We start from the raw sequence: 26605 nt of genomic DNA on the forward strand, positions 1-26605 counted from the left end.
ATTGTTTTTGCATAAAGTCATGCTGTTGAATGCATATAATTCTTTTACAGTGGAACGCCAAGCTATCGCAAACAACTTGCTCAAAAAGCTTTGGAATACAAGACAGCTTAGATATGGGTCTGTAATTGAATATATTGGATTTATCTCCTTTTTTAAAAACAGGAGTAATAAACGCTTGTTTAAATTAACTTCAGGACGCCATGTTTTACAATATTCAGATAACCTATTAATCATCAGCTGAAATAAATTGCAGACTCTGCTAATAAAACAATATCATCAGCGTACATACTCAAATAAAATATAGTTCTAATAAGTTGTATCCACATTCACAGTAGGTACAGGTCTGGTCGTTTGGTTTAGTTTTTTTTGTCATGTTTGACGAGTTCCATTTAAAGCAGCCCATACACACCGCACTTGTGTGCACACCGGAGCGACAAAATCAAAACTTTTTGATTTCTTTGTGTTGGTATCAGAGATCCAAATGAATATGTTCGAATCTGTTCGAACGATTTCAATTTTTAAAAATGATCGTTCGTGCTCGATCGTTATCTCTCTATACTCGTTAATCATCTTACTCATAAACAAAAATACTCACAAACAAAACCATACAAATTGTTTGAACTCATGAGTCATGAGTATACTCGATCCTCAATACCCACGGATAAAATTACTCGTAAACAGATCGACTGTTCATAAACACTAGGCTTTACTCGAAATGATCGAAAGTGATCGAACGCGATAGAAAAATCATGAACAGTTTGAACAATGAAAACATTTTTTTTTATTTAGGTTTTGATGGTTGGTTGGTTGTTTGCGGTACAACTGCAATTAAAGCAGGTTATTTTAAATTTACAATTGTGGTTTCAGAAAGGGTTTATCATTGACTGAGTAAATAAAAAACGAATTAGTCGTTAGGTAACAATACAAATGTGGTAGTGGGCAATGCCCAGTTAATTTGTGCAGGTAGGTGCGTAATAGAATCATATCCTTAAAAAATATACAATAATGCGATTTTGGATGATTGTTTTTTAAAAAAAATTACTATTTTTTATTTGGGGAAATTACAAATCAGCATGAAAGGGTTACTGTGGAAGGCTCTGGAATGCAGGCATTTGTTAAAGAGTGTATAAAAATCGGTGGTAAATACGGAGAACATGTTAACGTAAAAGGCATGCTCCCCACTGGAACAACCATTAAGCAACAATATAAAAAATATTGAAGACTAATTAGTGGAAATAGTTAAAACAGAATGATATGAATGAAAAGTGTCATCATTTTTAACCTAATTTAATTTATCCAATTTTTTGTATCTAACATTAAGTTTTATTAAATTTTTCTTTTTTTTCTGTATTTTATTTATTTTTATTCTAATATATTTTTCTTAATTTCATTATCTTTTCAAATTAATTAATTTTAATAAAACAAATGTGTACCAAACTGATTCTCTTTTTATTTATGCTACAAGAAAAACAACCCTCGAACACTATGAACATTTCCTTTCCAGTTCGAGTACCTAAATTCGATCACATTGATCATGAACATTTTGTTCACGATCATTTTACTCGATTTTACTCGAACAGAAAAATGATCGTTTGAACTCGTCTGAAATGTAGGGTTACTTACGAGTCATCATACTCGTAAACAGGAAAGCTCGAACATATTTGAGTTGTATTGATTCTGTTTGTTCGAGATCGTTTTTTTTCGAGTAAGTACTCGATGTTCGTAAACAATACTCGAATCGTTTGGTTCTCTGTTCGGTATCATGATCGGTGTGCCGTCTGTGGTGCGGTGTACACACAAATGTGCGCACAAGTGTCTTGTCTATGGGCCGCTTAAGTTTTTAAAAAGTTTATATTAAAAGATTTACAAAGTTAACAAAAACAGAACTTATTTTTCTGCCCTAAAAAAATTGTTGGTACTAAATTTGGCAGGGCTCCCTTCTTCGAAAAATAGCACAATTTTTGAAATTGGGATCATGACTTGGGCCAAAAATAACCAAATATAACTAAATTCGGAACAAATAACCATGTGTTTTATTTAAATTAAATTCTCTGGCATTATAAAAAAACGTTTGAGTTTTTGTCTTGCGTTAGAAAAAGAACGCATCTGTGATATACGGTTAAAAACTGGTCTTCGAGTGTTTTGAGGCGCGATATTCAAGTAATATAAATACGAGTACATTTTTCAATTATGAGAATGAATGAATTAGTTAACTAACTTAATTTTAATTTATATTATAGCCTGAAAATTAAATTGAAGTTCGAAATTAAAATTAAAAGTTTTAATTGCAAAAACATATAATTAAAAAAAATCTAGATATATTTTTAAATTTATTTTGAGTTGCTGCGCGAGGCCCCTACAAGAGCGAGGCGCCCGGGCGATTGCCCTGTTCGCTTCACCATAAGGCCACAACTGCTCTACTATCATAGTTCACATTGTGATTTTTCTTATTCCTAAAAAAATTACAGGTACCTAGGTAGAATCGAAATACGAAACGACGATCACTATAAACAATTTTTAAAGTGACATGAATACGAATGGTACCTATACCTACCCCTTGTGTCTCATTATTTATATTGAAGATGTTTAAATAAAAAAATACATAATATGTGTTGATGGCACAAATGTAATCAAAATCTCTGCATGAAAAAAGAAAAATACACCCTTGGCTATTAACAGATAAAAATTTCTTAAGAGAGACGTGTCCCGAGTTAAAATTGAACAAGCAAAAGCAAAGTTAAATCAAGAAAATAAACAACAAACAACCTGAGTCTCTGAAGCACGAAAATATTTTGAGAATGGAGCATCAGGGATGAAATTACATACTCTGCTGTATACGTACGATTTTCTTCTGAACAAACGGTGCTCTATGGTACTTCAAGGTGTGCTAACGAGTCAGCAGTCTTATTCCATTTTATTTTATTTTATCTTATTTTATAGAAAATAATGCTGTACCCATACTAACACATTTGTGATGCTTGTGAAATATTTTTTTCTTGACACCTATTGGAGTTACAATAAAACATAAAAGATGATTGAGCGAAGAATATTTGAGAAAAGAACGCAGTATATTGCAATATACCGCAGTAGATCTTATAATCTACTTCAAGTAAAAATAAATCCATTTTAAATACGTTTTATAAAGAAATAAAGCTCAGAGAGACTTAACAATAACTTTAAAAACGAACAATAAATAAATAGACCGGGCGGCCACTGCAGAAACAATCAACTCATCGAGCTAAAGAAAATTTCAAATTGGAAGTGAAAGAGGGCTATTAGTAGTTAAGAAAACCACAGGTCTTCCCGTCCGCATCCTGGCACGATTGGCGTGGTAAAGTGCATTGTGCATCTCATAGAGTTCAAAGACGATATTGGTGTCGAATTAAAGGTAATACGATCAGTTTCGAAACGCAGCCTGTTTTAAGGTTAGAAGCGATGAAAGTGATTTTTCTCATAAAGTCTTGTTTTTTGGTATGTTGTTCAATGAGTTAAGAAATTTTTTCACTATAAATAAAAAATAAGAATCAGAGTCATTAAATACAAAACGGTGTTTTGGAAAAAGCTAGATAGATTCTTAACAACGAACCATAGTATATGCAAAACTACAAATAATTCAGGAAAAAGGAAAAAGCCCCTTACAACTTATCGAATTAAAAGGCAAATTCAATTTCAAATTAAAGCTAATTATGCCTCCTTTTGAAAACCAGAGGTCTTCCAAGCCAGAAATTGGAGGTTAGGTCATGCAGCATGTTTTCAGGTTAGGAGCGTTTTTCACTTCTCACGTTCCCCGACTTTGATTAAAATTTAGTATTCTTGTACCTATTAAAAATAAAATGCACGACTGGGTCGCACGAACTTGCTCTTAGAGTAAAAGTTACTTAAATTTTTAAGGCTTTTTATATAGAAATTTGGAAAAAAAAATACATATCGTTTAAAAAAAAAATTAAATAAAATCTGAAATCAAATTGCCCTCCAAAACAAGTATTGATTGATAAATTAAGAGGCATTTTTAGAAAAAAAAAATTTCAGAATCGTTAGAGCCGTTTTTTTAAAAACTAATTTTTTATAAATAATTTTTTGGAAAAATAGTTTTAAAATAAAATTGGTATGCCATTTTGTAGAAATCACTTATCAACATCTTAAAACAAAATTTCAAAAAAATTCAATGTCCCGTTTTCGAAAATTTGATTTTTCAAAAAAAAATTTTCAAAATTTTTTTAAAAATCCAAAAATTATTTTTTTTGAAATTTTTGTTAATTTAATTTAATATTTAAATTATATAAATGCTTCTTCACAAAAGTTTCGTTGAAATCGAATAAGCAGTTTCGGAGATAATCGCATTTGAAAAAAACGGTTCTATGGCAGGTACCGTTAATAATGATTTTCAAAAAAAAAAAAATTTTCATTTAAACTAACATTTGAATTTTTTAAACAAAATCGTTGGAGCCGTTTTCGAGATATGTCAATTTTACTAAAATCGGTATATGACAAGTACCGTTATTTTTGGTCCAAAAAAATTAATTCCAAAAACCCCTCTGGAGAGTCGCCAAATAACACTACATACCAAGTTTGACAACAATCGGTCCATCCGTTTAGGCTGTAGCTCCTTATACAGACAGACAGATTGACAGACTGACAGACAGACGGACTTCCGGGACCCACTTTTTTGGCATTGTCTACCATCGTAATGACATGGAAAAATGTTATATCATTTTTTTTTGTACGAATGCATAACTTGATATAAGTACCTATATCGCAAGTAAAAAAGAAGACGAGTATTTAATTTTAATTATTTCCAGGATAAAGTTATAATTTTGAATTAGTTTTCAGACTGACAGACTGACAGACTGACTTACTGACAGACTAACAGACTAACAGACTGACAGACTGACAGACGGACAGACTGACAGACTGACAGACTGACAGACTAACAGACTGACAGACTAACAGACTGACAGACTGACAGACTGACAGACTGACAGACTGACAGACTGACAGACTGACAGACTGACAGACTGACAGACTGACAGACTGACAGACTGACAGACTGACAGACTGACAGACTGACAGACTGACAGACTGACAGACTGACAGACTGACAGACTGACAGACTGACAGACTGACAGACTGACAGACTGACAGACTGACAGACTGACAGACTGACAGACTGACAGACTGACAGACTGACAGACTGACAGACTGACAGACTGACAGACTGACAGACTGACAGACTGACAGACTGACAGACTGACAGACTGACAGACTGACAGACTGATAGACAGACGGACTTCCGGGACCCACTTTTTTGGCATTGTCTACCATCGTAATGTCATGGAAAAATGTTATCTCAACTTTTTTTTTTGTACGAATGCATAACTTTATATAAGTACCTATATCGCAAGTAAAAAAGAAGACGAGTATTTAATTTTAATTCTTTCCAGGATAAAGTTATAATTTCGAATTAGTTTTTAATCCAAATTTCTTATATTCGGTGTGATTTTTTGTTTATCTACCTATATAGATTTTGTGCAAAAAACGACAACGAGATTTTTGAAATCAAAACAATTTACCTGTTAAAAACAACAAAAACTTTATCTGTATAGATTTAAAAAAAAATCCAGATATAGTCCAGTAATTTTAGGTTTTATCTGCGGAAAATTTCCTACTGGGCTCGATTTTGGTATAGACCTTCGTTACGGCGTTGTTATGAAGATGTGAAAAATCGACATTGATATCGCGTCCGCGTTAGATGTTATAGAGGTCAAAAGGTCACGAAAATCAGTTTTTCGCATATATCTCGTGACCTGTTGCGCGGAGGTCAATAGGGGTCTCAGGAAAATCTGTTCGTCATAAAATTATCTACAAATATTGCCTTATACATTTTTCTGTAAATCCAACCGTTTTCGGAATAGAGCTGTTTCAAACGCAGGCATAATACATGATACGTAATAATAGGTTTGTTTTATTTAAGAGTGAATAATTCAGTATTTGAATACTGAAAAATACATGTGTAATCTCTTTTGCTTTTTATTAATACGTTTTTATAAGTTTCACTTGTAATAAATCGATATTCAGGTCTCAGGGTAAAAACATTTGTGGGTCAAAACGACCCAAATCAATCTTAGACTACTTCTAAGAGTCATATCGAAACTTATGTAGTTTGAATGACTACGTTATAATATAGTCCGAAAGCGGTTGGATTTACAGAAAAATGCATAAGGCAATATTTGTAGATAATTTTATGACGAACAGATTTTCCATAGACCCCTATTGACCTCCGAGCAACAGGTCACGAGATTTATGAGACCTTTTGACCTCTATAACTTCTAACGCGGACGCGATATCAATGTCGATTTTTCACATCTTCATAATAACGCCGTAACGAAGGTCTTTACCCAGTAGGAATTTTTCCGCAGATTGGGGTAAAAAATGCCTAAAATTACTGGGCTAATAATAGGTGTGTTTTTTATTACCACCGGTCTTAACTGGACAAAAAAAAATGCAGTCATCTTACATCTTTACCCTATTAAATGACGGAATTTTTAAAAATCCTTCATTTGGATTAAATTTTAGGTTGTTATCTTTCAAATAAGCTATAGAAGATTTTTGTATCTCTAATAGTTAATATTTAATTTTGAATTGAGAGTGATTTTTATAGTAAAAAAATAAACCTCAACCAAAGACCTAAAAAAATATTTTTTTAAAATAAAAGTCAGACCAAGACCTAAATAAAGTAGGTATATTCAATATCACTCAGTAGGATACCGAATCAAAATAAAAGTCAACTTTTTTGATCTCTGCTTTGAAGTATTAAGTATTTATGGGAAGCGACCCATAAGCGAAGGATCGGACGGAGGCAGGCATGGAAAAGTCGATACAATTGTATCGAATTCGGTACAAATGAAAATGAAATTTGTCTTAATTCGATACAATTTTGAATCTGTCTCTTAAGAATTCTTTTGCAATCTAAGATTTAAAGAATCGAGGAAATCGAAAGTAATAACAAACGACAGATCTATTTTTATGTTTAATTTGATTTCAGATTTTCTTAACCAAAATAAATGTTACAATTTGTTTATTATATTTATATTTATAAAACTGATGAAACTGTTCTATTTTTTCGACATTAATAGTAAAAATATTGTAATCTTAAAACCGAAATTGCACCTTTATTTTTGTGTCCCCACATATTTGCATTTTTTTTTTTTTTTAATACCTACTTCTTGTAGTCTTCTGTGAATAACTTTTTCCCATATATATTTTTTACCGAAATAAAATAAAAATTACTCTTACGCTTACGCAGAAAACAACGAAATGTATGTAGAAAACGTAAGAGTAGAATATAACATTTCGATTAAATTTTAAATTAATTTCTCGTATGAAAAATATATTTCAATACAATTGGACCCATTTCAAGTTAAGCTTTTTTAAGCATCCTTTACAACATATCCAAAATTTAGCTTTCTCGGTCATTTTGCATTTCCAAATGTATATAATGACTGGCGTATTAACTATATGATTAAATCAGTTAAGTTAGGAGGTTTTTTGTAAATAGTTTAGCTGCTATATTATATTCCCAGAGAAACGTGATCCCGTAACGTAGATATTCTGAAGCTCAAACCTTAAAAAAATATAATGAGCCCCACAAAGTTGTAAATAAACACAAATAGTATATACTATTTCCAATTCAGCTAAAAAGAAAACAAAACGGCTCTGACTCATTCAAGCAAAACAAATCAATAGCTAAGCTAACAGAGAAACAAGAGATAAAAAGACCAGTCGGAATCACTTTCAGGAGAAAGTGGATGAGGAAAAGCAGCAAAAACTAAATAAATTGGAAAAGTAATCTCAAAATCTAAACATCCAAGATTCCAATTCCTATGAATTGAATGAATGAAAATTGTTTGTTTTTTATCAAACACATATTTAAACTCAAGAGTAGATAAACATTATGAAGGTATAAGAGTTATAGGGTAGAAGCGAGAGGCTTCGACACATCGGAGGCTTCATATATTAATAATTTGTCGCTCCCTTAATACTCCAGTCAAAGCGTCATTTGACCTTGCGCAGAGAGGCACTGTCAGTTTTTATTTGATGGATCGATAGTGGTATATTTAAAAGGCTTAAGGCAGAACTATAATTGGCGGATGGAGTCGGATGCTAATGTCAATTGTTGTTGTTTTCCATAAGTTTTCATCCGTCGAGTGCGGTTGCGAGCGCACTCGTCGGATGAAAACTTATGGAAAACAACAACAATTGACAGTAGCTTCCGCCTCTATACGCCAATTATAGTTCCGGCTTTAAACCCAATTTCTCACCACCTGATCATTCCGAGAAATTAATTTTTTAAAAAAGTTCCAAATGCCCAACGAAAAACATGAGACAAATCCTCTTATAACAAGAAACAATGAAAACAACCCCTCTCACTGAGAACTATTATTCGACTTATAAGCAAGGGAAATTTTTTAAATTTTCTTACGGAATAATGCTTTCTTAAAATTACAATAACTCGTCTCCCGTGGGTCGTAGAGAGCAAATTTTTTTTTTAATTGTAGATAATTTAAAGGACTACAACAGTATTTTATTTTGTTAGCCAATACTTGCACCGTTTACAAAATAATAAGGCAAGAGTTTGCTAAACAAAAAAACGTCTTTGACTTAATATTACTTATTTTTATTTGTTTCAACAAAAATAATGTGCACTAAATCGATAGAAAATGTTGTAACAAACAATCAATAGCTTTATTTTTTGTCGTAGGACATTCTGAAGCCGAGTTATTCCCAAAAAACGATATTTTTGGGTGTTTTCGCACCGGTTTTGCATGCGTTCATTTATCAATTGCTCGGCCATCTTTGATGATAAAGAGCTGATTTTTTCTGTAAAATGCAGGACATGAATAGGGCTACAAAATAGATTAGAAAAATGTCAAACATGACATAAGCTTTTTTCGAAATAATGACAAAAATGTGTTTTTTAACAACAAGAATTTGCCTTTAAATGGCTGCCATTTTGTATTTACTGACTCAAATACAATGAAATTACATACAACGATAGAAAATATTATAAGAAAGAGAATGTATGTTTAGTTTTTGGTCTACAACAATCTGGAGCAAAGATATTAGCTTAGAAGTAAAATATCCCAAAAAATGCATTTTTGCGAATAACTCCGCTAATAAGAATGATCAATTGGTGAGAAATTGGGTTTAAGCATTTTAAATATACCCCTATCGATCCATGAAATAAAAACTGACAGTGCCTCTCTGCGCAGGGTGAGGCCCTTTTTTCCGACGCTTTGACTGGAGTATAAGATTTATCCCTTTCGTTTTACGAAAAACCGTTACTCTAATGACTGAAAAAACAGCAAATAAAATGTGCAGTGAAAACCATCGACAACCTATACCAAGACTGGAAACTGAGTTGTCAAATGACGTTTGCCTACAACCTGCGAGGTGTGGTGAATGTCGTGAATCTATATATGGGTGAGTGTTAGAGGTTTGGTGAATGTCGTGAATCTATCTATGTGTGCGTGTTAACGTCATTTAGCACAGCGGTGGCTTTCACATATATTCACAGACAACACTGTAAACAAATGGGTTTTTGGGAGGAGAGACGTACGAAAGTTTCCAGTCTTGGTATAGTTTGTCGATGGTGAAAACTAACTCGTGGAAGTAGTCGGTCGCCAAAACAAGTTATTTGCAAAAAAATTGTTAAATTTATGCCGTAAGTTGTGTTTTTTTCATAATTATTTTGTCCATTCATTCAGTGTTTTTTGAATGTTAAGTTGAATATGTGTTCCTTATACATACATATTATGGCGTTCGTTATTTAGGTTTTTTTCGAGAATCAAGTTCCCAAGTGGAAAAACTGTTTCTAAATAATAAAAAAAAAAATCCTCTAATTTTTTCAGATTTTTATTTTGACACAAGATGGCGCCCCAAGAGGGTTAAAGTTTTTTAACATTTGAAATAGGTATGGTATAGGTATGGTATAGGTATTTTTTTAGATATAGACTTTATTGATGAGGTCCTTGTCTACGTTAAACAACGTTTTCAAAAAGGTATAGATCATTTTTCTAGGACCAGGGGTTTAGTCAGGGCATGCATGGCTTTGTTGGATTTTATTTTATTTTTCATGCTACTAATATGCTTGTTTAAATAAAACATAAAACATACAAAAAAGCCATGCATGCCCTGACTAAACCCCTGGTCCTAGAAAAATTAGGAACTTGAATCCAAAATAACGAACGCCCTAATACATATGTATCAGTGTTTTTTAAGAGACAATTGAAATATACATATATAGATTTTTGTTCGAAAAGTAATAAAGTGCACAAGGGCCTCGACAAAGTGTTAAATACTCCCGCCTTTGCTGCTTTTTATTAGGATTATTTAACTTTTTGTTTATTTTAGTGTCGAAAAACTAATTTTTTATTCAGATATTGCAGAAACTCCTTAAAATGCTTCAAAAAAGGGGCATTTCACGTGAAACCAGCAGCGAAAAATGTGGTGGGTCGTCAAATTTGTTCATATTTGGTATATGTATTCCTCAATCGAATTAAAAAATACATCTGGAAGGATTTTGAATTTTAAGCCTTGATAGCGGAGTTATGGGCTTCTAAAGTTTTGGAAAACTCTGTGAAGAGTTTATTTGAAAAATTTATATAAATTAAACGAAGGGGTAACAAAATTATTTTAATGATGGATTATACGCAAAATTAGACGTGCTTTTCAAATATGAAATCTAAACCGGAAATAGATTTATTTTTTCGACAGAAAACCGGAAGTTGGCACTTCAAATCCAAATTTAAGAAACTTCGACCATTTTGATATTTTTTTAAATAGTCTTAAAATAAAGCTTATACAATTTAGAAACTACATGCCAAGTTTCAGAGTGGGATATCAAGCCGTTTAGAAGATACATAGGTTTTAGTGAGGGGTCTTCGTGCATGTAAAACCGGAAGTACCCAGTTTTCTCTGCTCTGACCCAGCAGTTTGTACCACCCCCAAATTTTTTTTGCCCATTCGATAGAGCATTGGCTGAATATCATTATCCTGATTTTTCGCACTCGCGAAATTCACCTTTCAGCCGCCATCTTGGATTTTAGTTTTTGTTGAATATCTCGATTTCTATTTATCCTACATAAAAGTTGTGTATGCAAGAAACGTAGGAAATTCAATTTCGCGTCTTTATGTTAAGAGAACTTTTTCGATATTCCTAATATTAAAAAAGTTGCAAGCCAAAAAAGAAAAAAAAAACGAAAAAAATGACAATTTTAAAGTTTTGAGCACTTTTTATCAAAATTATGAAAAAACCTTCCGAGGAAAGATTATTCCTTAAAATTCTCTACAACTCTCCTATACAACTTTTTTTTGTAACGCTATAAACACAAACGTTATTAAACTTTTTTTGTTAAAAAATGCTCTTTTTTGTTTGTGTTTTTATCTTTACTTTTTTCTTAATTTTTTTTTTAACAAATATTGAATTTTAAATGATTAGTAAGTATTTTAGAGATTTATGTTACAAGAGAAAATTCAGGACCTTTTTTCATAATTTTGATAAAAAGTGCTCAAAACTTTAAAATTGTCATTTTTTTCGTTTTTTTTTTCTTTTTTGGCTTGCAACTTTTTTAATATTAGGAATATCGAAAAAGTTCTCTTAACATAAAGACGCGAAATTGAATTTCCTACGTTTCTTGCATACACAACTTTTATGTAGGATAAATAGAAATCGAGATATTCAACAAAAACTAAAATCCAAGATGGCGGCTGAAAGGTGAATTTCGCGAGTGCGAAAAATCAGGATAATGATATTCAGCCAATGCTCTATCGAATGGGCAAAAAAAATTTGGGGGTGGTACAAACTGCTGGGTCAGAGCAGAGAAAACTGGGTACTTCCGGTTTTACATGCACGAAGACCCCTCACTAAAACCTATGTATCTTCTAAACGGCTTGATATCCCACTCCGAAACTTTTCATGTAGTTTCTAAATTGTATAAGCTTTATTTTAAGACTATTTAAAAAAATATCAAAATGGTCGAAGTTTCTTAAATTTGGATTTGAAGTGCCAACTTCCGGTTTTCTGTCGAAAAAATAAATCTATTTCCGGTTTAGATTTCATATTTGAAAAGCACGTCTAATTTTGCGTATAATCCATCATTAAAATAATTTTGTTACCCCTTCGTTTAATTTATATAAATTTTTCAAATAAACTCTTCCCAGAGTTTTCCAAAACTTTAGAAGCCCATAACTCCGCTATCAAGGCTTAAAATTCAAAATCCTTCCAGATGTATTTTTTAATTCGATTAAGGAATACATATACCAAATATGAACAAATTTGACGACCCACCACATTTTTAGCTGCTGGTTTTACGTGAAATGCCCCAAAAGTACGAAATTAAAAGAACAACAATTTTGTCCCGAATCAAAAAAAGTATTATTACAGTAAAAAAACTTTATTACATTTAATAAGAATATATCTCTGCATTATTGAGCTTTTCTTCTGTTTTTAGATTGAAATTTCTCTTTCTTTTTGTTTTTAGATTGAAATTTCCCTACAGATACCTTTAAGAGTTAAAAATCGATTTTACTATAGGTACTATTTTTATCAATACCTAAATTAAATTCTTGATATGAGATGCGGTCAGGTTTATCAGAACACATACATATCACATATGCATATAGAATCTATCGCGACCAAAGAGCGCACCCAAAATAGTAATCTAACGAACGAACTTAAAAATCTTTCCAATTTTGGACGTACCGTCCATTACAGAGATTCTTTCTTCAGCCGCACTACACGAATGGGGAACGCGTCACCCGCCTCTGTTTTTTCATCCCATTTCAAAACTCAAAACTTCAACACTAATGTTCATGGGTATCACCTTTCAAACCCCTCCCTATTTATTTAATGCTCGTACTGTGTTCACGTCACCATAGGGTAGATTAATCCCTTCAGCTTTTAATAAAAAAATTGAAATCGGTCTGAGCGGCCTCGCCACCACTCAGCTCACGAACAAACTTTTTCACACTCAGCTAACGAACAAACTACCTCAGGATTTTACTAACTAAACTATATCAATTCTATTTATCTAATTTCTATATAGGTATTAACATAAAGCGGCGTACATCTCCCTATGACCTATCTGCAAAACGATCGGTTCGTTGGTAGTCGTGTGGTTGGTTTGGAAAACAATAAATGTCGACATTTTAACATGCGCCACAGGCCGCAACGGACTCTCAGGAAAAGTCTGTTACGCGGGCCGGGTTGGCGTGTCGGGCTATGTCTTAAAAGAGTGCGTTTTATTTTGTTATTTTCGTGTGAAAAAGATAAATTGACTTTTCTTAACTTTAAAGATTTGTAATAATGAAATTTTACCTACAAGATGGTAACGCTGGGTATCCAAACGAGTCCGACCTGGGTCCGAATCGGCTCCGAAGTGAGTCCGAGTTCGGCCTCGAATTAGTATGCAAATTATAATAACCGCGGAGCCGATTGCATATGTATTGGTGAGGGGAAATTCACCACTCCGAGAAAACGGAGTCCGAAAAAAACGGAATGAAAAATAAATGGCGTTTTGGAAACAAAACAGAACACGATTTACCTATTTTTTTTTATTGTTTTTTTTTTTTTTTTTAACACAAAATTTTATTTATATTATCTGTTGATACAGCGCGCGGGTTAAATATGCATGATTGAAATTTTCCATATTAATAAAACTATTTAGTTTTAAAACGAGACACGATACACTTTTTTTTTTTATAATTTGCGCGCACTAAAGGGGTTTTGGGTACCCTTAATATGTATCAACACAGTGCGAGCGTTAGGAAAAGAGGGAGGGGTTTATAAGGCGAAACCGATGCACATTAGTTTTAAAGTTCTGGACATTAAAATGGGAGGGAAAAACTGAGCCGGGTAATGCATTCCACAATCTCGTAGTGCGACTAAAGAAAGAATCTCTGTATTTGACGGTACGTCCGAAGTTGGGCTCAAGTGTAAACTGATGGGCATTCCTTGAAGTACGAGTATCACGGTTGAATTATTTAAGGGGAGGAATGCAGCTAGCTAGTTCATTAGAACATTTTTTGAAAAAGTACCTATAAAATAAGGACAGACATGATACATTCCGGCGGTGCTCAAGAGGTGGGATTATATCAGTAATGGACCTATCACCTATCATTTTAAAATCTCTATTTTGAATTCTATCCAAATAACTCAAGTGGGTCTTAGGAGCACCTGTCCAGATATGGGAGTTATACTCGAGTTTTGGACGAATATATATTCTTTATAAATTATAGCCAGATCAGAAGGGGTGAAATATTTCTTACATCTTCGGAGGAAACCTAAGCATTTCGCAGAGTTTTTGGCTACATCGAATATGTGCTCATTCCACAAGAGTTGGTTTGTAATGGACATACCTAGAATCGAAAGCTGATCAGTTTCCTCGATGCAAGTACCACAAATGGATAGTGGCAAAGGGGGAAGGTTTCGTTTTAATGATAGTAAGCAGCATTGTGTTTTAGAAGCATTAAATTCTACGCGGTTTCTTATTCCCCATTGGACAATGCATTCGGGATCAGAATTAAATGAGCTTATCATATTTTGCCGTTGGAGTTCCACATCCGAAGGACATGGGTGTGAATCTTCAAACAAATATGAAAAGCTGAGGGTACTATCATCTGCGAAACAATTTAATGGATTAGAAGTTTCAGAGAGCAAATCATTAATAAAAATGAGAAAGAGAGTCGGAGACAAAACGGAGCCCCAGCGTTTATTTTGTGGGTTTCAGACTTGAAACCATCCAATACGACTTGTATTGAACGGCCCGAAAGGTTATTTCTAATCCAATGAAGAAGAGAATCATCGATACCGAATGCATGCATTTTCGATAAGAGAGCTTGATGGCAAACTCTATCAAATGCCTTTGAAATATCAAGCGCAATAATCTTGCTTTCTCCAAAACGATGCAAAGATTTGTTCCACTGTTCGGTGAGATATACCATCAGATCACCAGTGGACCTATTGCTACGAAAGTCATACTGCCGGTCATTAAGAAGCTTCCGTTGTTCAAGATATTTCTTAAGCTGGAAATTCATCAGCGTTTCCATGACCTTGGAAAGAAGGGACGTAAGTGCAATCGGACGATAGTTAGAGGGTGAAGAAGATTCGCCTTTTTTAGGGACAGGCTGGACAAATGCTGTTCTCCATCCACTCGGAAAGAGACCTGTAGAGTAGGACAGATGGAAAAGCTTACGCAGTGGTTTTGCCAGCGTAGAAGAACACCTCTTCAGAACTATGGGAGGGATACTATCCGGCCAGCGGATTTGTGTATGTTTGGTCTTTAAGAACTCTTGCCACTGCACGAGTACGAAAAAAGATAGGTCCCATAAAACTATTTACTCGCTCAAGTGAAGGGGGAGTCATGACACTTTCTGTTAACGTTGAATTGGCAGCGAACTGCCTGACGAGAAGGTTAGCTTTCTCAAGAGAACTAACAAAAGAAGTGTCTTTGTAAACGAGCGTTGGAACCGAAGATGTTGTAGAGTTTCGAATATTTTTCACAAATGACCCAAAATTTTTACTACCTGTGGGACACTGTAGTATTTTTTGTCTTAATTTTTGCTCATGCAAAAACTTGATTCGTCGAATATGGGCGTTGCTGGGCTTTCTAGCTTGCTTAAATCTTATCCGATTTTCCTCAATGGGGTTGGCTTTATAATAACGGAACATTACCTCTTTTTCCCTGATAACCTCTTTACAGCTCGGATCAAACCACGAATTCTCGTTCGGTTTGATTGTTTTAGCCCTATTCGGGATAAAATTTCTCATTCCGGAGAGAATTAAATTTGTGATCATATCTGTACTGGCATCAACGTCACTATCGAGGAAACATAGCGACCAGTTAAAGTTTTTGAAAAAAGCGTTGAGACCCTCCCAGTTGGCTTTCTCATATTGTCAAACAGTTCTCTTAGGAGTTTTTTCTTTAACTGGATTTTTTTGACAAGAGAAATTCGCAGATATGACACAATGATCTGATGTGCCTAGAGGCGATAATACACTTACAGTGTATTTATCAGGGTCAGAGGTAAGAAACAAGTCTAGAGTATTTTCAGCCCGGCCAGCGACGTCCGAAATTCGAGTCGGCTCGTTGACTAGCTGAGTTAAGTGGTTTAACTCAGCAAAAATCTCAACATACCTTCCTTCGGGTGTTGTCTGGCCCGAAAAGCGAAGCCAAGAAGAATTGTGTACATTGAAATCGCCCGTAATAACGATTTCAGTGTGAGGATTAAGGGAGACAATTCTTTGGATGGAGTCGGACAGAGCATGAAATTCATAAGAAGTTGAATTACTGTCCAAGTTAGGACTTCGATAAATAAAACATGTATGAATGATGCGCCTGTTTATCGTGAATTTGAACCACATAAAATTAAAATTAGTGTTAATGCACTGACCGTATTGTGGTTGAAGTTGATAGGCAACATCATTTCTAATGTATATGGCGAGACCGTGTTAGGAAAAGAATAATGGCACCAAGCAATACCCATTTAGATTAAATTCAGAACAATCTGAATTTTCACTTATTTGGGTCTCACCTAGTGCCAAAACAGCTGGCCTGTTTTGTACAGTATAAATGTACACATCACAAAAATTCGATCTAAGCCCACGAATGTTGGCATAATCGACCCTGAATGTACCTACCATTTAAATATACCAAAACTTTTAAAAAACCTTATCCGACAATTACCTACATTGTATATGTTATATACATAAATTCCGATTTGAGCTTCAACAAAACAAATTATCACTAGTGTTATGCCTTAGTGACAATTTGTATCGATCCGCCCCTGGTTATTTATCAACACACACAATAATCTATCTGGAATCAAACTGATAACGATTACGGCATTTTGAGAAGAGGTTCCACTCGCGAAACCACAATCGTTATCGATTCAGACTGCAAGAAGGATGGGGGGAAGGAAAAGAAAGGATTACTCGTATGCACTGAACACTGAAGACAATTTGGGAGACGCGAGAGTTTTTGTTTTTTTTTTTGATAAGCTGTTGTTGTGTGATGCTATTGCAGTGGTTGTTTCTATTGTTTTTGCACTTGGTGGGTATATGACTTTTTTTTTGTTGTATTTAACACTAGGTATTTGCAAAGTGGGCATTTGTTGTTATTTTTTTTTTCTTTTATTTCGGGAGAGGTATTTCGGTGTTGTTGTTGTTGGATATTATTTTTTTTTTTTTTGTTACACTCGCGATGAATTTGAGAGAATTTATTTTATTTTTGCATTTATTTATTTTATTTTTTTAACGATCACGTCACTGCAACAAATAATAACAAAATGACGAATTGTACTTTGTCTATTTGTTGCTTACTTTCGTTTTCCTTTTCACACTTTTTCACCACGATTCTCCTTCGACTTTGTGTTTATACACAAGAAGTTGTGAGTGTGTGAGTCTAAACTCGTCTGCCCTCGTATTTGGCATTTTTAAGTCGGACCGTCAAATCTGAACTCCGTTTTCTTGCTGGGTACATTAACAATACTTAAACTGATCCCTTTAATCAATTTTGTGGGAATCTTCCGCGCAATGAGGTTGTTAAGAGATTGTTTAAACAACTTTCAAGATTCCTTTTTAACAACTTTCAAGATTCCTTCATACGTATCATGTATGGCTGGTTATTTTTTTTTACCGGGTAAGTAGCGATTATCCGCTATTGTATTTAAATTTTTTCTAATGTAAGTAGTCAGAGAAGCGACGAATCAGGTTGTGGTGCAAGCTAGGTGTTACTTGCACTAAACAGATGCTTTTTTTAACCTTTCCAACTAAATTTGAAAACAACCCTTGTTCCTATTTTAAATCCATCCAATTCATGATCACATGAACCTTTGTATTCGCCGTTGGTGTTCTGTACTAATTTTCGAAACGCATTCTGAATACACTTCATGAAGAAGGTTATCAATATAATGCAAAATTCATTAATTTTAGTCCGATGAACCTTCTTATACATATATATTATGAAACATTGTTCATCAATATGATAAAATTTTTCACTAATGAAGTTCGTTCATCATTCATCAACTTCGTTTATCAATGTGATGACAAAAATTTCTCTTTCGATTTTCACAATTTGTTCATCAATTCATGATGAATTGATTCATCATTTTAACTGCAGTGTTCATAAATACGATAAAAGATTTTCAACAATGTTTTCATCAATATGATGGTAATGATAATTAATTTTGTTATTGTGATGAACGCCATTCATCAATGTGATGAAGCCTTTTTTTCAGTGTAGTTTCCTATGTTTAAACCTTAGGCCGTGTGTTAATTGGGTTAAATATCACTGGTCAACAAAATTGAACTTTTTTTTTGCCACAAGAACAAGAATGGGGTAATTCATTATAAACAAATTTGTACCGGTGATTATAAGAACAGATATTTTTTTTTCAAAAACTGTTTAAATTTTCCCGATATCTCTTTAATTGCTCGAGACACCTTAAGTTTCAGTTGGTAAGCCAAAGAGAAACTAGATTTAATCTAAAGTTTAAGTCCCTGGTCATAAAATGTTTGCCACAAGAACCAAAATATACTTTTCTAAAGGTTTTTGGGTCGCTTAACTCGAATCCGCAATCAGAAAAATTCTATAAGCTTCCGTTCTTGAAATAAAACCGTTATAAAAAAAACCTTTTTTTTGCATTTTATAACGGAAATGTTTCATGAACCGAGGCCAATAGAATTTTCTGATTGCGGACTTGAGTTTAGCAACCTAAAAACCTTTAGAAAAGTATATTTTTGTTTTTGTGGCAAACAAAGTTTAATTTGGTTGGCCAGTGCTGTTTCTGAGCCAAAGACCAATCCTTAAATTTTAAATATCTCGGGCAGTAAAAGAGATATCGGAAAGATTAAAACATTTTTTGGAAGAATAAAACCTTCTTATAGACGCGCGCCGTTACAGATTTTTTTTTGAGGAATAACCCCACATAAAAACATAACTTCGGAAACAGCCAAAATTACGTTTTTCGGCATTTTCTAACGGTAATATTTCAAAAACGGAGGCCAATAAAAATTTTCTGACTTCAGATTCGAGTTTAGCACATCAAAAACATATAGCAAAGTATATTCTGGTTCTTGTGGCAAAAACCTTGTTGACCAGTGTATTTAGCCGAGGATACATTTTTGACACTATTGAGGTGAAAAGATTTTTTATCCGATTTTTCATGTATTATCCGAAAGGAAGTTATTGTTACTAATATTTGGTTTAAAACTGTAATAATACATACGAGTATATAATTTATTTGTTTTATTAATAAATTTTGTTAAGTCTACTTACATAACTTAAGAGGGAGGTAAGGTACAGCAATAATGGTAATGGAACAATATGATTTAGTACTTTTGCATAGCGTCTGAAACTAAAACAAAAATATGAATTATTCAAAGCAGTTAAAAGATATGAATAAGGAAGTATTTGATATGAATGAATGTAAAGACCAAATTGATCTTTGAAATAAAAAAAAAAAAAAAAAAATTCGTAATATTAAACTTATTGACAGAAACAAGTCTAGTACATTGAAACCTATGCCGATCAAGCTAAGCCTTAGCTTACAAAAATTTGGTTGGGCTAGTATTATTTACCAGAGTTGTGGATACCTCCAGCTTAAAAATCACATTTTCGATTTTACAGCGATTTGCGTAAGTATTTTTTGAACCTAGTATAATTATTTACTTACTGAGGGTGACCAGCGACTAAAATAGGGTTCTCAACCATACTTTAATAATTATTTAACACTGTGTTACAAAATAAAAATCATGTCAATTACTTTGGAAATTACGTAGCAGAGGTTGTAGGTATTACTGAGTACATCATATTTCGGCACTTGAAAAATTTCAAGTAATCGTCAAAAAACCGTTTTTCAATGTTTTCAGATTTCAGCGATTTTTTACTCAGCCATTTTTCGGTCAATTTCAGATTTTCTAAACAGAGGACTACTTGTTCTTTTTGAAAATATTTTTTTATTATATTTTTATTATATTATTTTATAAAAAAATGTAGCTTAAAACGGTCTCCGAACTCTAAAAAACAGTGAAAAAAAGTTGTACTTTGAGATTCAGCCCATAAAATCTACACCCAATTTGGTGCTTGAGCGTAACCTCTGCTAGGTCATTTCCAAAGTAATTGACATGATTTTTGTTTTGTAACACCATTGAATAATTTTATATAGAAGTGAAACCTATAGTTTCTAGCACCCTAAATATTTTTTATTTGAACTGAAAATAAATTCATAATTTTTTGTTTATGTTTTGTGGGCTTTATGAATAAAATTCAATTTAAAAAGTTTTATGACCTGTAGCCCAAAATACAAAAATCTTCTTTTTCTCTTATTTGAAAGTAATAATCTAAAGATGAATACTAATAAAGAATTTTGAAAAATTCAATCATTAAATATGGTAAGTAGGGGTAAAACAAGATAGCAAAAAAGTGGTTATTTTCTAAATGCTACGTTGTAGAAAGTTGATTTTTTTTATCGACACACAAATTTATTATAAGGTTGACAAAGGTATTGCAAAAATCTTAGAAAATTTAAAAACCAAGTTATAAATGTTTTTTTTTTAACACTAAAACATGTGTTAGACCTTTGACAAAGTAGTTGTTATAAAAAGGGGACATTTTTTTGACAATTTAAAAAATGCTATTCAAAAGATAATTTTAAAAAAATTAGGGGTCTAACACGGATTTTTTTTGAATCTCTAACGGCCATATTATTCACTAGTTTAAAAAATACATCTCTGCGTTTCGAAAAATGAATTTTTGGAAAACACCTAGTTTTTTAGGGGTAGTTTCGTGTGTTTTTATTTTTTGTCCCATGTTTTTAACTGTTTTTTAGTTTCATCTTTTTTTTTTTCAAAAAGGAGATGATAAATAGATAATGGACTATATTTTTGCAAAATTTGAATCAATTTTGTATTCACAATTTTGAGATAACGGTAAAATTAATTATTATTTTTCAAAACTTTCAACACGTTCTATTTTTTACCGGTATTCAATTCTTCTGTATTTTTTTTTTTTTTTTAATGTTTGTTACCTCATAACTTTGGACTAAGTGAACCAATTTTGACAATTCTTTTTGTATTCGTTCAGTTGTAGCCATAGGAACTTTTAGAAAAACCATAAAACCCAGTTTTGATCCATGGAAGTCGGTTTTGTTTTTTTGATATAAATGATTATTGATCTAGAGCACAAAAATTTAATTTTATTCAGCATGCATATATCACAAATATCGGTACATTTACTACAAACTACACAATGTTAAATTAAAAAGCTTCAGAAATACCTCAAAAGACTTGTGGAGATATGTTTCCCATGACCAGCCACCAGTGTGGGAAGTACCGTAATCCATCGTTGGCTTTAAAAATTCTAACTTTTTTGCTAGGCGTTGTAGAAATATGATTGAATCGTCATATAAAGTTTAATGGCCAATTTCATAAAAATAAACCCATAAAGCACTTTTATCAAAAATCTTTTTTAAATTTTATCAGGCTTTTAAATTTTTTTGGTTTCACGAATCTGTAAAAGGAAATTTTAGAGAAATTTTGGTTAAAATTGATTTCTCCGCAGATCCCTTTAAAACTAAATCGTTTTTTTCTTTCTATAAGCGAAGTATGTGAGAACAAATGAGACAGCATTATGTGTTGAAAAAATACAATCAAAATGCAAAAAAAAAACAAAAAAAAAACAAAAACTTTTAACAAAGTGGGTTTTTTATTTCTTTACGTAAATATCCAGCAATATCGTCATAATCGAAGAATGGACTCCTGGTACCCGGAATAAATTTTCACAAACTTTGTTGCTCTTCATCGTAAATAATATTAAAAACATGCGATAGGTATGCAAAGTCGAAATTTGTTTCTTTTATTTTCTATCTTCAAAAATTAAAAACTAAAACATTACAAATTGATTGGTGAAACCAAAAAATCTCATTTTAAGGTTTAAAAGCCTGTTAAATATATAAAAGTCTTTCATGAAATCGGCATTTTTTTAGCTTTTTCTTGGAAATTATACTGGATTAAAAAAGATATTCCGTTTTTCTACAAAACATACAGATATAAATATGTAAAGTCTTAATACTTAAGTACTTTACTATAATATTTATTATCTTATACCTACATTTTTTTACAAGAAAGTTGAAAAATAAATAAGTTTTAGAAAACTTTCTTTAACAAAAGCACACAGTCTGTTTCCTTATGACGTTATCACGTAAAATCATCGTCCGTCAACCGACTTTACACACAATCACTTTTTTTTTTAAACACAAATTAACTATGTACCCCTAAGATTCACTTCACAAAAATGAACTTTGTTTTTGAAAGTTAAGCAATTCCCAACAAACAGGTAGTAGCCTATTTGCCCGGGCTGAAAAAATTATTATTATCTTATAATTTTTTTACAGAAAATTGACAAATAAATAATTTTTAGATAATTTTTTTTTTATCAAAAGCACCACTGCACCTTCTACGAGATAGGTAGTTTTGTGTCCATTCAAAAAAATAATGCGCTCATAAATACATTTCATTGTATGCCTGAATATGTTACAGTGGTGCTTAAAATGCACCACTGCGCTTTCCCTGCATGAGATAGTATTTTGTCCACACAAAGAAATAGTACACTCATTCAGATCTTTCATCTCATGTATGTCTCAATGTGTTACACCAATGGGCCAAAATACCCAGTCTCCTTTTTAAAATTAAAACGCGTTTTTTGCACATTGGTACTAAAAACTTCCTTATTACTGTAACTATGATAAAAACTTTTACCATTTTGAAATACCTTTTAGAACTGCATATTTTTAAAAGTTGGCCACCTATACGTTCCTATAGATTATTGTTATACCACAGGTGTTCAAAATTTTTTTTTTTTTAATTTTATTACATTTTGCATCGAAAAAAACAAATTAATTTTTTTTATATAAAATGTGCAACAGTTAAGAAAGCTTTAAAGTTTTAACTTTTGATATTGATAAAATTCATTCATTTGTGGTATGGTGCACGAAAACGTACCATGATGAAACAAAAAATACACTGAACGAAATAAAGCTACTATTTATGAATTATATTGTGTTTTAGAGCAGTCATAAGTGTAGCTATCAGCTATTTCAGGCTGATCCGTTCTTTACCGGACACTCTGTATATATTTAAGAATACTGTCCGAATTTCCACATTGATCCGGAAAGAAGTTTAGAGAAATAAGCGTATTTCTAAGCACGTCTGAACATAGTTCAAATGGTTTCCATAACTCGTTTTTCTCGAAACGGTGTTTTCAAAGTCGTGGAGAAAATTTCTCCGAACAGCGGGACCGATCAACTTAAAAATTTCACAGGGTCTCCAAGTTACTTTTGTCAGGCAATGATCAAAGGAATTAGGTTTCTGCAATAATTTAAGCAAGCCACATTAAAGTGTAAATTTTCTACTAAAACAAAAATAATTTTCTAAAATCATAAAACTTGTAATAAAAGAACAACAAAACTTATAGGTAATTCTATCTTTAGAAATAAATAAATTCAGGCAAAATATGTCTTCTTTATTATTACTTTCAAATTTTGCACTATGACAAACCTTTATTTAATTGATCCCGTTTATAGTTTTTGTGTCATGGTTAGGTTGGGTTTATAAATTTTAAAACCTCTTCTGGACAAAAATGACTTTCTAAAATCAGGCACTTTGACTTTTTTGACAGGGAGCAATAATTGGTTAATCATCACATTCGTAGCTAAACAGCATTAACAGCGGGTACGATGTTAAAAGGCACATTTTCAAAGTCTAATACCTCGATGTTAATTTCAGCAGTTTAACCCTTTTTCGTTTTCACAAACTTTAGTAAAATAATCATCTGATTTTGTGTTTTTTATCATTTAATTGCAGATCGGAATTTTATTTTAATATTTTTTTAAATTTTAATCTCCCAGCCCCCTAAATCGGACCCTGAGTATGTATAAATTTGTACATAATTTACTTCCATTAGCAAACCCACAAAGCATAATTATCAGAAGCAATAACACCTGTTCATTGCTACCAATTACACCACTTTTCATATGTGTGCATTAAAATAAGAGCAATAAAACATTCTAAAGCAAAGAACAACATTCGCTATAATACCAATAAGAACAACACCTACAAAAACAAAATGTTTTTATTGTTCTCCCGTCGGTCGTACCTGCAAGTTGATCTCCCTTCTATTTTCCGTATACGTAACGTATGCCAATTAAGAATGCAATCAACCGCAAGTTCATGATCCTTGTATCAAGTGGAACGTACACAATTCTCACCCTGACTCACCGCCAACTCAACTCTCTATGTTATCAAAAGGATCCGGATTTTTTCTTGCTGTTGTTTTTTTATTTTTTATTTTTCATAAAAAATTATAAGAGCGAAAAATTAAATAAGGTGCGCTCTGCTCTGTGTCTGTATAAAAACCACGCCACATTGCTCGTTCGTTATGGGTCTTATTCAAATATCTTGATAAGGTTATGAGGCATTTTGTTTATTTTCCTACTCTATCTTGAGAAAAATTTGTTTGTATGTTGATATAGCTATATAGAAAAATGTCGTGAACAAGTGTGTTATATATAATGTACTGTATTTATTTGCGTGTTTACTCATTGTCATTTTTTCATAGAAATGCTATCTACACCTGCATCACTCTCTAAGGAAGGAAGAAGGGTTGATTTGTTGTGAAGTGGTCGACGAGCATAGGGAAGGTTTTTTACCTGGGTGAAATGCACTACACATATGAGCATGTAGTAGGTATGCAAATGCTTAAGAGTGAGGTCCTTGTAGAAATTATGAATAAGAGTGCAGAAGTGTCGAAAACGGTTCATCAAAACAGAAGCAAAAACAACTTAAAAATATACAAAACAAATCTGCACTCTATGGTTCTTGCTGCTGGTGTTTTAGAAAACCTTACAAGGTATCAAGATCAAGCTAACTTTGCACGAAAGACCATTCATTGTGTAGATCCCTGCACTGCATCCTAGGGATACTGTTCGGTACCTACCTACTTGTGTTAAGATGAGTAGCTTTATCGTTTTTATAAGGATAATCTTTGCACACATTATAATTTACATTGTTTGTAAGAGGTTTATAGACTAAAAATCTGAGTTATGAAAAGTTTGACGATTTAATAATTTTTTACTTGCGATATAGGTACTATAATATATCAAGTTTCGTACAACAAAAAAAGTTGAGATAACATTTTTCCATGACATTACGCTGATAGAGAATGCCATGTCTGTCTGTCTGTCTGTCTGTCTGTATTCGAAGCTACAGCATAAACGGATAAACCGATAAATGCCAAACTTGATAAACGGAGAAAACAGAACACATAAAATTAAGCGGATCCCACCTTAAATTAAGCGGATCTCTGCACGGTTTTTTGCTAAGATGACTCGCACCTTAAATTAAGGTGACAAATAATTTCTTGGATGCGCAAATAAAAAAAAAAAGAACTGGCAGCCCCTGGGGATCGAACTTACAACTGTTGGGTAACTAGGCGAATGAACATTCACATTAAAATAAGATGAAGTTCACATTAAATTTAACTGAGTTTAAGTGGAATCACCTTATTTTAAGCGGATATCATCTTATTTCAAGGAGGTGAAATTTAATGTTCGCATCATCTTATTTTAATGTGACGCTAACATTTTCTAACATCTTTGGACCCATGAACTGGACCTTCCAACATAATAACGTTGACTAAATGTTGTATAACTTTTGCAGTTTATAAGATAATCTTACGAAATGTACTTTTTTGAAAAGGTAAAGGTAATAAACGTATGCACATTTTTGTTTTTGAAACGTTTCTTTTAATAAAAGTCAGAATTGGTTTTTTTAACATAAACAGATGACATAATAACCTATGTGGCCGGTTATAGAGAGATAGTTAAGATTAGACCCTGGCCTCCGCGTTACTCAGTGTGGTATTATTCTCATCCGCGGAGTCTTTTTAATCTCTCTTAATTAATTCTACAAGGATTTTTGCTTCCACTTCAAAGCAGTAGATCACGAAAAAAAAAATCAATATTGGTCTTTCATATAGGGTGTAGCATAGTATTAAATCAAGGAGGGAACAGTAGATGAATCTTTTGAATAGGAGGATAAGAAATGCTATAATATTTAAAACACACACTCATTTTCTATGTTCCTTTTTCTGTATGTGTACTCTCTTTGACATACAAGGAGCTTCCTTTTTTGCTCCTAGCCTACAAATACAATCCATGTTTTGCTGAAAGGGTTTCTGATTTTGAGGCCCAGGGCTGTCTTTTAATAAATTAACATTTGGAGGATTTTCAATTTTATGTATTTAGTTGGTTTCTGATAATATCAATCAAAAAAATGATCAAACTCGATTTTTGGGCGGCTTTTTATGATATTATTACACCCCAAGTTCATAAAATAAAATTAACTGCAGCACTGGCAAAATTCATCCATACGTTCTGGCTTATTTACAGGAAAAATTTTACAAAAAATATGCATATATATTTGACAAACACTAAAATGCAAAATGGCGGACAGGTTTTCGACCAATTAGCATGAGGGAACTAAATTTTTCAT

General features: G+C 32.7%; 1 protein-coding gene across 11 annotated transcripts in view; it reads right to left on the bottom strand.

Moving 5' to 3' along the window:
• Positions 1–26605, bottom strand: part of LOC129906660 (mucin-17) — a 470057-nt gene that overhangs the window by 291934 nt on the left and 151518 nt on the right. For 6 of the 11 annotated variants that reach the window (XM_055982514.1, XM_055982503.1, XM_055982502.1 and 3 more), the window contains one exon: positions 19335–19413. The exons of the other annotated variants lie outside the window; for them this stretch is intronic. The gene's annotated coding sequence lies outside the window, so the exon portion shown is untranslated. The remainder of the gene's footprint in view (positions 1–19334; positions 19414–26605) is intronic. 11 annotated transcript variants of the gene reach the window in all.

The sequence above is a fragment of the Episyrphus balteatus genome, chromosome 1 (assembly GCF_945859705.1).
Source record: "Episyrphus balteatus chromosome 1, idEpiBalt1.1, whole genome shotgun sequence".
NCBI lineage: Eukaryota > Metazoa > Arthropoda > Insecta > Diptera > Syrphidae > Episyrphus > Episyrphus balteatus.